Genomic DNA, 14084 nt, shown 5'->3' on the forward strand with positions numbered 1-14084 from the left:
CTTAGCTGTCAATATTTACAGTTATATCGAATTCCATTTGCCCAAAACTTCTTAAAAAATGCTTAGAAACTGAAATCTCTGGCTATACAATAGATTATATTTCTATTTTGCTTCAATTCGTTACTCTGTCATACTTTAAGGTTAACGACGATGTAACATGGCCACTCTCTTACTCAAACCAAGTTATTTCAAGTTTGTAAATTAATTTTACACATTGGATGGATAAAACCTACGGATCTTTTTCCAAAAGTCACTGCATATGAACAGAAAGGCAAAGGAATAGCCAGCACGAAGTTCGAACCCGCAACCTTGGCGTTATTAGCACCACGCTCTAACCGATAGAGGTAACTGGCCACTTTTGCCCCATATCTACTCTCTTTTAATGATCTTGCTCTAATTTTGAGCCAGCTACTGACCTCTCAAAGCTTGATCTGTCCACAGTGAAAGGTAAAATACGTTGAAAGTTGACTAATTCTTAGAGAGCCCATCAAAAGCATAGGAACCAATCTTAAATGAGAATTGACAAGCTTTTTTTATATTATGAGCAATATGTTGCCACCAACCACTCTAACTTGTCACGTGATGAGCCAGTAAATTACGCCATTGCTTGGATTAGTTTTTGCCTGCATTACAATTAGTGATAGACTTAGCTGTCAATATTTACAGTTATATCGAATTCCAGTTGCCCAAAACATCTTAAAAAATGCTTAGAAACTGAAATCTCTGGCCATACAATAGATTATATTTCAATTTTTCTTCAATTCGTTACTCTGTCATACTTTAAGGTTAACGACGATGTAACATGGCCACTCTCTTACTCTAACCAAGTTATTTCAAGTTTGTAAATTAATTTTACACATTGGATGGATAAAACCTACGGATCTTTTTCCAAAAGTCACTGGATGTGAACAGAAAGCCAAAGGAATGGCCAGCACGGGGGTCGAACCCGCAACCTTGGTGTTATTAGCACCACGCTCTAACCGATTGAGCTAACCGGCCACTTTTGCCCCATATCTACTCCCTTTTAATGAACTTGCTCTAATTTTGAGCCAGCTACTGACCTCTCAAAGCTTGATCTGTCCACAGTGAAAGGTAAAATACGTTGAAAGTTGACTAATTCTTGGAGAGCCCATGAAAAGCATAGGAACCAATCTTAAATGAGAATTGACAAGCTTTTTTTATATTATGAGCAATATGTTGCCACCAACCACTTTAACTTGTCACGTGATGAGCCAGTAAATTACGCCATTGCTTGGATTAGTTTTTGCCTGCATTACAATTAGTGATAGACTTAGCTGTCAATATTTACAGTTATATCGAATTCCAGTTGCCCAAAACTTCTTAAAAAATGCTTAGAAACTGAAATCTCTGGCCATACAATAGGTTATATTTCTATTTTGCTTCAAGTTGCTTGGATTAGTTTTGCCTGCATTACAATTAGTGATAGACTTAGCTGTCAATATTTACAGTTATATCGAATTCCAGTTGCCCAAAACTTCTTAAAAAACGCTTAGAAACTGAAATCTCTGGCCATACAATAGATTATATTTCTATTTTGCTTCAATTCGTTACTCTGTCATATTTTAAGGTTAACGACGATGTAACATGGCCACTCTCTTACTCTAACCAAGTTATTTCAAGTTTGTAAATTAATTTTACACATTGGATGGATAAAACCTACGGATCTTTTTCCAAAAGTCACTGGATGTGAACAGAAAGCCAAAGGAATGGCCAGCACGGGGGTCGAACCCGCAACCTTGGCGTTATTAGCACCATGCTCTAATCGATTAATCTAACCGGCCACTGTTGCCCCATATCTACTCTCTTTTAATGAACTTGCTCTAATTTTGAGCCAGCTACTGACCTCTCAAAGATTGACCTGTCCACATTGAAAGGTAAAATACGTTGAAAGTTGACTAATTCTTAGAGAGCCCATCAAAAGCATAGGAACCAATCTTAAATGAGAATTGACAAGCTTTTTTTATATTATGAGCAATATGTTGCCACCAACCACACTAACTTGACACGTGATGAGCCAGTAAATTACGCCATTGCTTGGATTAGTTTTTGCCTGCATTAAAATTAGTGATAGACTTAGCTGTCAATATTTACAGTTATATCGAATTCCAGTTGCCCAAAACTTCTTAAAAAACGCTTAGAAACTGAAATCTCTGGCCATACAAAAGGTTATATTTCTATTTTGCTTCAAGTTGCTTGGATTAGTTTTGCCTGCATTACAATTAGTGATAGACTTAGCTGTCAATATTTACAGTTATATCGAATTCCAGTTGCCCAAAACTTCTTAAAAAACACTTAGAAACTGAAATCTCTGGCCATACAATAGATTATATTTCTATTTTGCTTCAATTCGTTACTCTGTCATACTTTAAGGTTAACGACGATGTAACATGGCCACTCTCTTACTCTAACCAAGTTATTTCAGGCTTGTAAATTAATTTTACACATTGGATAGATAAAACCTACGGATCTTTTTCCAAAAGTCACTGGATGTGAACAGAAAGCCAAAGGAATGGCCAGCATGGGGGTCGAACCCGCAACCTTGGCGTTATTAGCACCACGCTCTAACTGATTGAGCTAACCGGCCACTTTTATTCAATATCTACTCTCTTTTAAAGAACTTGCTCTAATTATGAGCCAGCTACTGACCTCTCAAAGCTTTATCTGTCCACAGTGAAAGGTAAAATACGTTGAAAGTTGACTAATTCTTAGAGAGCCCATCAAAAGCATAGGAACCAATCTTAAATGAGAATTGACAAGCTTTTTTTATATTATGAGCAATATGTTGCCACCAACCACTCTAACTTGTCACGTGATGAGCCAGTAAATTACGCCATTGCTTGGATTAGTTTTTTACTGCATTACAATTAGTGATAGACTTAACTGTCAATACTTACAGTTATATTGAATTCCAGTTGCCCAAAACTTCTTAAAAAACGCTTAGAAACTGAATGCTCTGGCCATACAATAGATTATATTTCTATTTTGCTTCAATTCGTTACTCTGTCATACTTTAAGGTTAACGACGATGTAACATAGCCACTCTCTTACTCTAACCAAGTTATTTCAAGTTTGTAAATTAATTTTACACATTGGATGGATAAAACCTACGGATCTTTTACCAAAAGTCACTGGATGTGAACAGAAAGCCAAAGGAACGGCCAGCACGGGGGTCGAACCCGCAACCTTGGCGTTATTAGCACCACACTCTAACCGATTGAGCTAACCGGCCACTTTTCCCCCATATCTACTCTCTTTTAATGAACTTGCTCTATTTTTGAGCCAGCTACTGACCTCTCAAAGCTTGATCTGTCCACAGTGAAAGGTAAAATACGTTGAAAGTTGACTAATTGTTAGAGAGCCCATCAAAAGCATAGGAACCAATCTTAAATGAGAATTGACAAGCTTTTTTTATATTATGAGCAATATGTTGCCACCAACCACTCTAACTTGTCACGTGATGAGCCAGTAAATTACGCCATTGCTTGGATTAGTTTTTGCCTGCATTACAATTAGTGATAGACTTAGCTGTCAATATTTACAGTTATATCGAATTCCAGTTGCCCAAAACTTCTTAAAAAACGCTTAGAAACTGAAATCTCTGGCCATACAATAGATTAAATTTCTATTTTGCTTCAAGTTGCTTGGATTAGTTTTGCCTGCATTACAATTAGTGATAGACTTAGCTGTCAATATTTACAGTTATATCGAATTCCAGTTGCCCAAAACTTTTCAAAAAACGCTTAGAAACTGAAATCTCTGGCCATACAATAGATTATATTTCTATTTTGCTTCAATTCGTTACTCTGTCATACTTTAAGGTTAACGACGATATAACATGGCCACTCTCTTACTCTAACCAAGTTATTTCAAGTTTGTAAATTAATTTTACACATTGGATGGATAAAACCTACGGATCTTTTTCCAAAAGTCACTGCATGTGAACAGAAAGCCAAAGGAATGGCCAGCACGGGGGTCGAACCCGCAACCTTGGCGTTATTAGCACCACGCTTTAACCGATTGAGCTAACCGGCCACTTTTGCCCCATATCTACTCTCTCTTAATGAACTTGGTCTAATTTTGAGCCAGCTACTGACCTTTCAAAGCTTGATCTGTCCACAGTGAAAGGTAAAATACGTTGAAAGTTGACTAATTCTTAGAGAGCCCATCAAAAGCATAGGAACCAATCTTAAATGAAAATTGACAAGCTTTTTTATATTATGAGCAATATGTTGCCACCAACCACTGTGACTTGTCACGTGATGAGCCAGTAAATGACGCCATTGCTTGGATTAGTTTTTGCCTGCATTACAATTAGTGATAGACTTAGCTGTCAATATTTACAGTTATATTGAATTCCAGTTGCCCAAAACTTCTTAAAAAACGCTTAGAAACTGAAATCTCTGGCCATACAATAGATTATATTTCTATTTTGCTTCAAGTTGCTTGGATTAGTTTTGCCTGCATTACAAATAGTGATAGACTTAGCTGTCAATATTTACAGTTATATCGAATTCCAGTTGCCCAAAACCTCTTAAAAAACGCTTAGAAACTGAAATCTCAGGCCATAAAATAGATTATATTTCTATTTTGCTTCAAGTCACTTGGACTAGTTTTGCCTGCATTACAATTAGTGATAGACTTAGCTGTCAATATTTACAGTTATATCGAATTCCATTTGCCCAAAACTTCTTAAAAAATGCTTAGAAACTGAAATCTCTGGCTATACAATAGATTATATTTCTATTTTGCTTCACTTCGTTACTCTGTCATACTTTAAGGTTAACGACGATGTAACATGGCCACTCTCTTACTCAAACCAAGTTATTTCAAGTTTGTAAATTAATTTTACACATTGGATGGATAAAACCTACGGATCTTTTTCCAAAAGTCACTGCATATGAACAGAAAGGCAAAGGAATAGCCAGCACGAAGTTCGAACCCGCAACCTTGGCGTTATTAGCACCACGCTCTAACCGATAGAGGTAACTGGCCACTTTTGCCCCATATCTACTCTCTTTTAATGATCTTGCTCTAATTTTGAGCCAGCTACTGACCTCTCAAAGCTTGATCTGTCCACAGTGAAAGGTAAAATACGTTGAAAGTTGACTAATTCTTAGAGAGCCCATCAAAAGCATAGGAACCAATCTTAAATGAGAATTGACAAGCTTTTTTTATATTATGAGCAATATGTTGCCACCAACCACTCTAACTTGTCACGTGATGAGCCAGTAAATTACGCCATTGCTTGGATTAGTTTTTGCCTGCATTACAATTAGTGATAGACTTAGCTGTCAATATTTACAGTTATATCGAATTCCAGTTGCCCAAAACTTCTTAAAAAACACTTAGAAACTGAAATCTCTGGCCATACAATACATTATATTTCTATTTTGCTTCAAGTTGCTTGGATTAGTTTTGCCTGCATTACAATTAGTGATAGACTTAGCTGTCAATATTTACAGTTATATCGAATTCCAGTTGCCCAAAACTTCTTAAAAAACACTTAGAAACTGAAATCTCTGGCCATAAAATAGGTTATATTTCTATTTTGCTTCAAGTCGCTTGGATTAGTTTTGCCTGCATTACAATTAGTGATAGACTTAGCTGTCAATATTTACAGTTATATCGAATTCCAGTTGCCCAAAACTTCTTAAAAAACGCTTAGAAACTGAAATCTCTGGCCATACAATAGATTATATTTCTATTTTGCTGCAATTCGTTACTCTGTCATACTTTAAGGTTAACGACGATGTAACATGGCCACTCTCTTACTCTAACCAAGTTATTTCAAGTTTGTAAATTAATTTTACACATTGGATGGATAAAACCTACGGATCTTTTTCCAAAAGTCACTGGATGTGAACAGAAAGCAAAGGAGTGGCCAGCACGGGGGTCGAACCCACAACCTTGGCGTTATTAGCACCACGCTCTAACCGATTGAGCTAACCGGCCACTTTTACCCCATATCTACTCTTTTTTAATGAACTTGCTCTAATTTTGAGCCAGCTACTGACCTCTCAAAGCTTGATCTGTCCACAGTGAAAGGTAAAATACGTTGAAAGTTGACTAATTCTTAGAGAGCCAATCAAAAGCATAGGAACCAATCTTAAATGAGAATTGACAAGCTTTTTTTATATTATGAGCAATATGTTGCCACCAACCACTCTAACTTGTCACGTGATGAGCCAGTAAATTACGCCATTGCTTGGATTAGTTTTTGCCTGCATTACAATTAGTGATAGACTTAGCTGTCAATATTTACAGTTATATCGAATTCCAGTTGCCCAAAACTTCTTAAAAAACACTTAGAAACTGAAATCTCTGGCCATACAATACATTATATTTCTATTTTGCTTCAAGTTGCTTGGATTAGTTTTGCCTGCATTACAATTAGTGATAGACTTAGCTGTCAATATTTACAGTTATATCGAATTCCAGTTGCCCAAAACTTCTTAAAAAACACTTAGAAACTGAAATCTCTGGCCATAAAATAGGTTATATTTCTATTTTGCTTCAAGTCGCTTGGATTAGTTTTGCCTGCATTACAATTAGTGATAGACTTAGCTGTCAATATTTACAGTTATATCGAATTCCAGTTGCCCAAAACTTCTTAAAAAACGCTTAGAAACTGAAATCTCTGGCCATACAATAGATTATATTTCTATTTTGCTTCAATTCGTTACTCTGTCATACTTTAAGGTTAACGACGATGTAACATGGCCACTCTCTTACTCTAACCAAGTTATTTCAAGTTTGTAAATTAATTTTACACATTGGATGGATAAAACCTACGGATCTTTTTCCAAAAGTCACTGGATGTGAACAGAAAGCAAAGGAGTGGCCAGCACGGGGGTCGAACCCACAACCTTGGCGTTATTAGCACCACGCTCTAACCGATTGAGCTAACCGGCCACTTTTACCCCATATCTACTCTTTTTTAATGAACTTGCTCTAATTTTGAGCCAGCTACTGACCTCTCAAAGCTTGATCTGTCCACAGTGAAAGGTAAAATACGTTGAAAGTTGACTATATCTTAGAGAGCCCATCAAAAGCATAGGAACCAATCTTAAATGAGAATTGACAAGCTTTTTTTATATTATGAGCAATATGTTGCCACCAACCATTCTGACTTGTCACGTGATGAGCCAGTAAATGACGCCATTGCTTGGATTAGTTTTTGCCTGCATTACAATTAGTGATAGACTTAGCTGTCAATATTTACAGTTATATCGAATTCCAGTTGCCCAAAACTTCTTAAAAAACGCTTAGAAACTGAAATCTCTGGCCATACAATAGATTATATTTCTATTTTGCTTCAATTCGTTACTCTGTCATACTTTAAGGTTAACGACGATGTAACATGGCCACTCTCTTACTCTAACCAAGTTATTTCAAGTTTGTAAATTAATTTTACACATTGGATGGATAAAACCTTCAGATCTTTTTCCAAAAGTCACTGGATGTGAACAGAAAGCCAAAGGAATGGCCAGCACGGGGGTCGAACCCGCAACCTTGGCGTTATTAGCACCACGCTCTAACCAATTGAGCTAACCGGCCACTTTTGCCCCATATCTACTCTCTTTTAATGAACTTGCTCTAATTTTGAGCCAGCTACTGACCTCTCAAAGCTTGATCTGTCCACAGTGAAAGGTAAAATACGTTGAAAGTTGACTAATTCTTAGAGAGCCCATCAAAAGCATAGGAACCAATCTTAAATGAGAATTGACAAGCTTTTTTTATATTATGAGCAATATGTTGCCACCAACCACTCTAACTTGTCACGTGATGAGACAGTAAATTACGCCATTGCTTGGATTAGTTTTTGCCTGCATTACAATTAGTGATAGACTTAGCTGTCAATATTTACAGTTATATCGAATTCCAATTGCCCAAAACTTCTTAAAAAATGCTTAGAAACTGAAATCTCTGGCCATACAAGAGATTATATTTCTATTTTGCTTCAATTCGTTACTCTGTCATACTTTAAGGTTAACGACGATGTAACATAACCACTCTCTTACTCTAACCAAGTTATTTCAAGTTTGTAAATTAATTTTACACATTGGATGGATAAAACCTACGGATCTTTTTCCAAAAGTCACTGGATGTGAACAGAAAGCCAAAGGAACGGCCAGCACGGGGGTCGAACCCGCAACCTTGGCGTTATTAGCACCACACTCTAACCGATTGAGCTAACCGGCCACTTTTCCCCCATATCTACTCTCTTTTAATGAACTTGCTCTATTTTTGAGCCAGCTACTGACCTCTCAAAGCTTGATCTGTCCACAGTGAAAGGTAAAATACGTTGAAAGTTGACTAATTGTTAGAGAGCCCATCAAAAGCATAGGAACCAATCTTAAATGAGAATTGACAAGCTTTTTTTATATTATGAGCAATATGTTGCCACCAACCACTCTAACTTGTCACGTGATGAGCCAGTAAATTACGCCATTGCTTGGATTAGTTTTTGCCTGCATTACAATTAGTGATAGACTTAGCTGTCAATATTTACAGTTATATCGAATTCCAGTTGCCCAAAACTTCTTAAAAAACGCTTAGAAACTGAAATCTCTGGCCATACAATAGATTAAATTTCTATTTTGCTTCAAGTTGCTTGGATTAGTTTTGCCTGCATTACAATTAGTGATAGACTTAGCTGTCAATATTTACAGTTATATCGAATTCCAGTTGCCCAAAACTTTTCAAAAAACGCTTAGAAACTGAAATCTCTGGCCATACAATAGATTATATTTCTATTTTGCTTCAATTCGTTACTCTGTCATACTTTAAGGTTAACGACGATGTAACATGGCCACTCTCTTACTCTAACCAAGTTATTTCAAGTTTGTAAATTAATTTTACACATTGGATGGATAAAACCTACGGATCTTTTTCCAAAAGTCACTGGATGTGAACAGAAAGCCAAAGGAATGGCCAGCACGGGGGTCGAACCCGCAACCTTGGCGTTATTAGCACCACGCTCTAACCGATTGAGCTAACCGGCCACTTTTGCCCCATATCTACTCTCTTTTAATGAACTTGGTCTAATTTTGAGCCAGCTACTGACCTTTCAAAGCTTGATCTGTCCACAGTGAAAGGTAAAATACGTTGAAAGTTGACTAATTCTTAGAGAGCCCATCAAAAGCATAGGAACCAATCTTAAATGAAAATTGACAAGCTTTTTTATATTATGAGCAATATGTTGCCACCAACCACTCTGACTTGTCACGTGATGAGCCAGTAAATGACGCCATTGCTTGGATTAGTTTTTGCCTGCATTACAATTAGTGATAGACTTAGCTGTCAATATTTACAGTTATATTGAATTCCAGTTGCCCAAAACTTCTTAAAAAACGCTTAGAAACTGAAATCTCTGGCCATACAATAGATTATATTTCTATTTTGCTTCAAGTTGCTTGGATTAGTTTTGCCTGCATTACAAATAGTGATAGACTTAGCTGTCAATATTTACAGTTATATCGAATTCCAGTTGCCCAAAACTTCTTAAAAAACGCTTAGAAACTGAAATCTCAGGCCATAAAATAGATTATATTTCTATTTTGCTTCAAGTCACTTGGACTAGTTTTGCCTGCATTACAATTAGTGATAGACTTAGCTGTCAATATTTACAGTTATATCGAATTCCATTTGCCCAAAACTTCTTAAAAAATGCTTAGAAACTGAAATCTCTGGCCATACAATAGATTATATTTCTATTTTGCTTCAATTCGTTACTCTGTCATACTTTAAGGTTAACGACGATGTAACATGGCCACTCTCTTACTCAAACCAAGTTATTTCAAGTTTGTAAATTAATTTTACACATTGGATGGATAAAACCTACGGATCTTTTTCCAAAAGTCACTGCATGTGAACAGAAAGGCAAAGGAATAGCCAGCACGGGGGTCAAACCCGCAACCTTGGCGTTATTAGCACCACGCTCTAACCGATAGAGGTAACTGGCCACTTTTGCCCCATATCTACTCTCTTTTAATGATCTTGCTCTAATTTTGAGCCAGCTACTGACCTCTCAAAGCTTGATCTGTCCACAGTGAAAGGTAAAATACGTTGAAAGTTGACTAATTCTTAGAGAGCCCATCAAAAGCATAGGAACCAATCTTAAATGAGAATTGACAAGCTTTTTTTATATTATGAGCAATATGTTGCCACCAACCACTCTAACTTGTCACGTGATGAGCCAGTAAATTACGCCATTGCTTGGATTAGTTTTTGCCTGCATTACAATTAGTGATAGACTTAGCTGTCAATATTTACAGTTATATCGAATTCCAGTTGCCCAAAACTTCTTAAAAAACACTTAGAAACTGAAATCTCTGGCCATACAATACATTATATTTCTATTTTGCTTCAAGTTGCTTGGATTAGTTTTGCCTGCATTACAATTAGTGATAGACTTTGCTGTCAATATTTACAGTTATATCGAATTCCAGTTGCCCAAAACTTCTTAAAAAACACTTAGAAACTGAAATCTCTGGCCATAAAATAGGTTATATTTCTATTTTGCTTCAAGTCGCTTGGATTAGTTTTGCCTGCATTACAATTAGTGATAGACTTAGCTGTCAATATTTACAGTTATATCGAATTCCAGTTGCCCAAAACTTCTTAAAAAACGCTTAGAAACTGAAATCTCTGGCCATACAATAGATTATATTTCTATTTTGCTTCAATTCGTTACTCTGTCATACTTTAAGGTTAACGACGATGTAACATGGCCACTCTCTTACTCTAACCAAGTTATTTCAAGTTTGTAAATTAATTTTACACATTGGATGGATAAAACCTACGGATCTTTTTCCAAAAGTCACTGGATGTGAACAGAAAGCAAAGGAGTGGCCAGCACGGGGGTCGAACCCACAACCTTGGCGTTATTAGCACCACGCTCTAACCGATTGAGCTAAACGGCCACTTTTACTCCATATCTACTCTTTTTTAATGAACTTGCTCTAATTTTGAGCCAGCTACTGACCTCTCAAAGCTTGATCTGTCCACAGTGAAAGGTAAAATACGTTGAAAGTTGACTAATTCTTAGAGAGCCAATCAAAAGCATAGGAACCATTCTTAAATGAGAATTGACAAGCTTTTTTTATATTATGAGCAATATGTTGCCACCAACCACTCTAACTTGTCACGTGATGAGCCAGTAAATTACGCCATTGCTTGGATTAGTTTTTGCCTGCATTACAATTAGTGATAGACTTAGCTGTCAATATTTACAGTTATATCGAATTCCAGTTGCCCAAAACTTCTTAAAAAACACTTAGAAACTGAAATCTCTGGCCATACAATACATTATATTTCTATTTTGCTTCAAGTTGCTTGGATTAGTTTTGCCTGCATTACAATTAGTGATAGACTTAGCTGTCAATATTTACAGTTATATCGAATTCCAGTTGCCCAAAACTTCTTAAAAAACACTTAGAAACTGAAATCTCTGGCCATAAAATAGGTTATATTTCTATTTTGCTTCAAGTCGCTTGGATTAGTTTTGCCTGCATTACAATTAGTGATAGACTTAGCTGTCAATATTTACAGTTATATCGAATTCCAGTTGCCCAAAACTTCTTAAAAAACGCTTAGAAACTGAAATCTCTGGCCATACAATAGATTATATTTCTATTTTGCTTCAATTCGTTACTCTGTCATACTTTAAGGTTAACGACGATGTAACATGGCCACTCTCTTACTCAAACCAAGTTATTTCAAGTTTGTAAATTAATTTTACACATTGGATGGATAAAACCTACGGATCTTTTTCCAAAAGTCACTGCATGTGAACAGAAAGGCAAAGGAATAGCCAGCACGAAGTTCGAACCCGCAACCTTGGCGTTATTAGCACCACGCTCTAACCGATAGAGGTAACTGGCCACTTTTGCCCCATATCTACTCTCTTTTAATGATCTTGCTCTAATTTTGAGCCAGCTACTGACCTCTCAAAGCTTGATCTGTCCACAGTGAAAGGTAAAATACGTTGAAAGTTGACTAATTCTTAGAGAGCCCATCAAAAGCATAGGAACCAATCTTAAATGAGAATTGACAAGCTTTTTTTATATTATGAGCAATATGTTGCCACCAACCACTCTAACTTGTCACGTGATGAGCCAGTAAATTACGCCATTGCTTGGATTAGTTTTTGCCTGCATTACAATTAGTGATAGACTTAGCTGTCAATATTTACAAATATATCGAATTCCAGTTGCCCAAAACTTCTTAAAAAACACTTAGAAACTGAAATCTCTGGCCATACAATACATTATATTTCTATTTTGCTTCAAGTTGCTTGGATTAGTTTTGCCTGCATTACAATTAGTGATAGACTTAGCTGTCAATATTTACAGTTATATCGAATTCCAGTTGCCCAAAACTTCTTAAAAAACACTTAGAAACTGAAATCTCTGGCCATAAAATAGGTTATATTTCTATTTTGCTTCAAGTCGCTTGGATTAGTTTTGCCTGCATTACAATTAGTGATAGACTTAGCTGTCAATATTTACAGTTATATCGAATTCCAGTTGCCCAAAACTTCTTAAAAAACGCTTAGAAACTGAAATCTCTGGCCATACAATAGATTATATTTCTATTTTGCTGCAATTCGTTACTCTGTCATACTTTAAGGTTAACGACGATGTAACATGGCCACTCTCTTACTCTAACCAAGTTATTTCAAGTTTGTAAATTAATTTTACACATTGGATGGATAAAACCTACGGATCTTTTTCCAAAAGTCACTGGATGTGAACAGAAAGCAAAGGAGTGGCCAGCACGGGGGTCGAACCCACAACCTTGGCGTTATTAGCACCACGCTCTAACCGATTGAGCTAACCGGCCACTTTTACCCCATATCTACTCTTTTTTAATGAACTTGCTCTAATTTTGAGCCAGCTACTGACCTCTCAAAGCTTGATCTGTCCACAGTGAAAGGTAAAATACGTTGAAAGTTGACTAATTCTTAGAGAGCCAATCAAAAGCATAGGAACCAATCTTAAATGAGAATTGACAAGCTTTTTTTATATTATGAGCAATATGTTGCCACCAACCACTCTAACTTGTCACGTGATGAGCCAGTAAATTACGCCATTGCTTGGATTAGTTTTTGCCTGCATTACAATTAGTGATAGACTTAGCTGTCAATATTTACAGTTATATCGAATTCCAGTTGCCCAAAACTTCTTAAAAAACACTTAGAAACTGAAATCTCTGGCCATACAATACATTATATTTCTATTTTGCTTCAAGTTGCTTGGATTAGTTTTGCCTGCATTACAATTAGTGATAGACTTAGCTGTCAATATTTACAGTTATATCGAATTCCAGTTGCCCAAAACTTCTTAAAAAACACTTAGAAACTGAAATCTCTGGCCATAAAATAGGTTATATTTCTATTTTGCTTCAAGTCGCTTGGATTAGTTTTGCCTGCATTACAATTAGTGATAGACTTAGCTGTCAATATTTACAGTTATATCGAATTCCAGTTGCCCAAAACTTCTTAAAAAACGCTTAGAAACTGAAATCTCTGGCCATACAATAGATTATATTTCTATTTTGCTTCAATTCGTTACTCTGTCATACTTTAAGGTTAACGACGATGTAACATGGCCACTCTCTTACTCTAACCAAGTTATTTCAAGTTTGTAAATTAATTTTACACATTGGATGGATAAAACCTACGGATCTTTTTCCAAAAGTCACTGGATGTGAACAGAAAGCAAAGGAGTGGCCAGCACGGGGGTCGAACCCACAACCTTGGCGTTATTAGCACCACGCTCTAACCGATTGAGCTAACCGGCCACTTTTACCCCATATCTACTCTTTTTTAATGAACTTGCTCTAATTTTGAGCCAGCTACTGACCTCTCAAAGCTTGATCTGTCCACAGTGAAAGGTAAAATACGTTGAAAGTTGACTATATCTTAGAGAGCCCATCAAAAGCATAGGAACCAATCTTAAATGAGAATTGACAAGCTTTTTTTATATTATGAGCAATATGTTGCCACCAACCACTCTGACTTGTCACGTGATGAGCCAGTAAATGACGCCATTGCTTGG

General features: G+C 36.5%; 10 non-coding genes across 10 annotated transcripts; all 10 read right to left on the reverse strand.

Annotated features, from left to right (window-relative positions):
- Nucleotides 1-925: 925 nt before the first annotated feature.
- TRNAI-AAU (transfer RNA isoleucine (anticodon AAU)) lies at nucleotides 926-999 on the reverse strand. The gene has a single exon. It is a non-coding gene; the product is annotated as a tRNA-Ile (tRNA).
- Nucleotides 1000-3176: 2177 nt separating this feature from the next.
- Nucleotides 3177-3250, reverse strand: TRNAI-AAU (transfer RNA isoleucine (anticodon AAU)). The gene has a single exon. It is a non-coding gene; the product is annotated as a tRNA-Ile (tRNA).
- A 729-nt stretch (nucleotides 3251-3979) lies between these two features.
- Nucleotides 3980-4053, reverse strand: TRNAI-AAU (transfer RNA isoleucine (anticodon AAU)). The gene has a single exon. It is a non-coding gene; the product is annotated as a tRNA-Ile (tRNA).
- Nucleotides 4054-5899: 1846 nt separating this feature from the next.
- TRNAI-AAU (transfer RNA isoleucine (anticodon AAU)) lies at nucleotides 5900-5973 on the reverse strand. The gene has a single exon. It is a non-coding gene; the product is annotated as a tRNA-Ile (tRNA).
- Nucleotides 5974-6859: 886 nt separating this feature from the next.
- Nucleotides 6860-6933, reverse strand: TRNAI-AAU (transfer RNA isoleucine (anticodon AAU)). Its single transcript has one exon. It is a non-coding gene; the product is annotated as a tRNA-Ile (tRNA).
- A 571-nt stretch (nucleotides 6934-7504) lies between these two features.
- On the reverse strand, nucleotides 7505-7578 carry TRNAI-AAU (transfer RNA isoleucine (anticodon AAU)). The gene has a single exon. It is a non-coding gene; the product is annotated as a tRNA-Ile (tRNA).
- Nucleotides 7579-8149: 571 nt separating this feature from the next.
- On the reverse strand, nucleotides 8150-8223 carry TRNAI-AAU (transfer RNA isoleucine (anticodon AAU)). Its single transcript has one exon. It is a non-coding gene; the product is annotated as a tRNA-Ile (tRNA).
- Nucleotides 8224-8952: 729 nt separating this feature from the next.
- On the reverse strand, nucleotides 8953-9026 carry TRNAI-AAU (transfer RNA isoleucine (anticodon AAU)). The gene has a single exon. It is a non-coding gene; the product is annotated as a tRNA-Ile (tRNA).
- Nucleotides 9027-12793: 3767 nt separating this feature from the next.
- Nucleotides 12794-12867, reverse strand: TRNAI-AAU (transfer RNA isoleucine (anticodon AAU)). The gene has a single exon. It is a non-coding gene; the product is annotated as a tRNA-Ile (tRNA).
- Nucleotides 12868-13753: 886 nt separating this feature from the next.
- On the reverse strand, nucleotides 13754-13827 carry TRNAI-AAU (transfer RNA isoleucine (anticodon AAU)). Its single transcript has one exon. It is a non-coding gene; the product is annotated as a tRNA-Ile (tRNA).
- Between the last annotated feature and the right edge of the window lie 257 nt (nucleotides 13828-14084).

This window comes from Anomaloglossus baeobatrachus, chromosome 4 (genome assembly GCF_048569485.1).
Source record: "Anomaloglossus baeobatrachus isolate aAnoBae1 chromosome 4, aAnoBae1.hap1, whole genome shotgun sequence".
Classification (NCBI taxonomy): domain Eukaryota; kingdom Metazoa; phylum Chordata; class Amphibia; order Anura; family Aromobatidae; genus Anomaloglossus; species Anomaloglossus baeobatrachus.